We start from the raw sequence: 3,412 nt of genomic DNA on the forward strand, positions 1-3,412 counted from the left end.
GTACTACATCTGGGGCAGAAAGTTCGAGGTTAACATGAAGTGTGAGAATATGTTGGACCACTCAACAAGCCATGGAACGAAATATTATATCCGAAGTGCCTATATAAAGCTAAGAGAGAGGACGAGAGTGGTTGCATCAGAGAGCAAATGGGTGTAGTGGTAGTTGAAATTGAGAGAAAAAGAGGAGCTGGGAGGCGCTTAATTTATAGGGGCGATAATTGGTGGTCCATTAGAAATATAGATTTGGTTCTAGGGGAAGCTAGCGCAGTTGAGGATTGCGGAAATCATGTGGGTAATGAAATCTGGAAATTTGCAGGCATAATTTGAAATAAGCTAGCGCAAGTCACGGGTAACTAGAGATCACTGGGAGAGGCCTTCGTCCTGAAATAAACACAAAAGTACGCTGATGACGTTTTAGAACATCCAAAATTTCTTTGCGGAATTTTAATGGACTGTTGCTCTTGAGCCGCATTTCGCTTCGTACTGCGAAGCCGCATTCGCATGTTTACAGAAGGCGTCGGGCGCCGCATGGATACCCTAACCCCCACCTTGGCATGGTACATATTTGCAGTGACTGCTGCTCTGAACAAAGTGCGTCTGTGTCACAAGATCGATGGGTTGAACTGATTTGATCCGAAACAGTTAGGATGTTGAACCGCTATGTGCTTCGTGTATGGTGCTGTGCAGTATTCTGACGTTCACTTGGGGTGGTGCTCTTGTGAGGCTGGTAAACATATTGCAACGTTGGCGCTGAGCATTGTGGAGATGTTGACTGATTATCCTTGACTTCTGCGAGGTGCCACTCGGGCTATGGCAGACAGTGTAATTACGGTTCCCGCCCTGACATCGCCAGCCTATTATTCATTACCGGTCTCCAAAATTGATGTGTCGGCGCCTTTGTGCTTTAGCCTCTGTCGGAATGCCGTAGCCTGAACCTGCAAGACCAAACTCTTGACCTCGTGAGCGAGCATACTGGCCTTTCGAGGAGGAGCTAAGAAGATGTGATGAACGCTGATACGATGTCAAAGTGTGATAGGCTGCGAAACTTGCAGGTGTGGATGTTACATAGTGAAGTTTTTTGTCATAATTTGGGGAGTATTGATAGCCATGGCCTATTTCCGCATTTCTTTTTAGGGCTGCTTTAATAGCTCTCCGTGCCTCGACTGTGATTATATGCGAAGGAAGCGCGCGCGTTTCGTCGTAGGTTGGTGCTCGCGATGATATTTTCGACCAGCCCCTCAGACGGTACGGGCTGGCGAATGAGCTGATACTGAGCCTATGCGCGGCACTAGAACCGCACCTGCATCCCTGTGCCCCGCGATCACATACCGTCTGGTGAACTAACGGGTGTCTTGAGACCATACGAGCTATGTATTTTTATTTCCGTAATGGCCATTACATACAAATACATTAGATAGCTTTGTAATAGGGTGGTGGTGGTGATGTATACAGGCGGGGTGAGTCTAGCAGACCTGGCCGGCAATTGCTGCACCTGAGCGTCTCTTTCCGCACCAAATATGGCACATCTGTCCATCAGTCCTTCATCTATCAGAAATTGATAGGAATGCGTTACATTCCCACGGCCATTCTTTTGACGGCTCCGCGGTGAACGGGCGAACGTGGTGCGTTGTCGGCGCTCTAGAAGACGCAAAAGGAAGCTATGGAATAGGGGGTGTGCAGTGATGAGCCGTAAGAATATAGCCTAGACTGCATATGATGTGCGATCATACTATCAGTTCGCCGCATTTCTTTAATTTCTTGCCGTTTAATCCGAGCCCTTCTTCTTCCTCGCTCTCATATGCGGCGTATGTTAAATGCGCTGCCACTTTGGTTGCACCCTTATCTCAGCGTAAGAATTTTTGGTTAAGAAATTGCGTACGAACAGCGCAGCTTAGTGAATTCCTCCCCAGCTTCTTACAGCAGACCGGATCATGTATTCGTCTCGTGTACCACTCCAAGTTCGACGGGGTAAACTCGACAGTTTAGTTTAGCTTAAGCTATACGAGTCACTTGGCAGGAAGATATAATGTCCGCATGTTCACCTCTAAAGCAGCCCGTACAGCGAGAGCGGCGAGCAGGACATTGTGCGAGTCGTACGCAGCGTCGCGATTGAGAACGCCGTGTTCCCGCTGCAGGCACGCCTTGTTGCGCTGGTAGTCGTCTGACTTCTGCCGCCTCGCGCCTTCGCCAAGACGCTTTTCCCCATGGCATGCAGAGTGCCCAGGGTAGCATAGTTACGAACGGTTCTGCGCCCTCGTAGAACACGGGCTCCATCACCGCCAGCGGTGAGAAGCAGGTCATCCGAGGGTCTGGTGCAGTGTGTATCAGGCCGGCCCTGCGTGAAGGAAGGAAACCGAAGCGCCCGATTTGTAACATGAAATGCTTTTAGCTCCCGTTGTCGGCGACCTGCGAGTGACCTTGAGCCAAAAACCAGAGCCGTTATCCGGGCCCTCAAACGACAACATCCGGGCATTCAAAGCGAGAACATGCCGGCAAGTTTACAAGGAAATTTATTTACACATAGGCACGCGTACAACTGTTGTATGAACGTAGAGTACAATATAACGTACCGCACCTCCAATACATTGTGCTTGATATAAACAAAACAGATGTGCAAACTAAATAGTAAATGGTGTCTGCTTGACATTGGCTTTGGCACACATCAAGAAAACTATGACAGTGTACATCAGCAAAAAAAGCATAAATGTCAGCCACGAATTCATGAACGACACAGGAGGTACACGCAAGTACAGCGTCTCTAATCAGGCAAACAAAATTTGGGCATTATTCTGGCTGTAGCAAAACTTTGCCTCGAGAGACGGTTAGGTACCCCGTAGACCAGCGGCAAAAATACTCGGCTTCACCGAGTTTAAACAGCTGTTCTTCAAGATGACCCCATATTATCACACGGAGTTCGTGTACTCTGGGGTACATTGCTCTGTTTGGCTGTCGGGATCGTACTCAATCTTGTGGAAGCACCACAAAACGTCGCTCACGCTGTGTAGACGAGATTCTCAAACCGATCTCGCCGCCGTAGTGCCCGTACGACGGATATTCCAAATATTCTTGCAACCAGCTTCCAGAAGGTGCGTGCTACAACGCACTCCTTTACTACATGCGTGTTGTTCTCTGTTTGTGCGCAAAGTATGCATTTATCATTCGCTACCATATCTGAGCGTTCAAGCCTGCCTTTTGTAGGTAGAATGCCCCACTGATATTGCCAATGAAAATCCTTCACTTTAGAAGGCAAGTCAGGTGAAAAAACGTCTGTCCATGTTTTTGTAGTAGCTGTCCCTGGAGCCACAGCCGTCTCACACAGCATTTCACAAAGCCTTGAAACTGGTGTCGTACGCCACTTTGTATACCTTAGTTGCATAAGCTGGATATGTGCGCGCAGTCGCTGGATACTGCG

Source organism: Dermacentor silvarum, chromosome 4 (assembly GCF_013339745.2).
Source record: "Dermacentor silvarum isolate Dsil-2018 chromosome 4, BIME_Dsil_1.4, whole genome shotgun sequence".
Taxonomy (NCBI): domain Eukaryota; kingdom Metazoa; phylum Arthropoda; class Arachnida; order Ixodida; family Ixodidae; genus Dermacentor; species Dermacentor silvarum.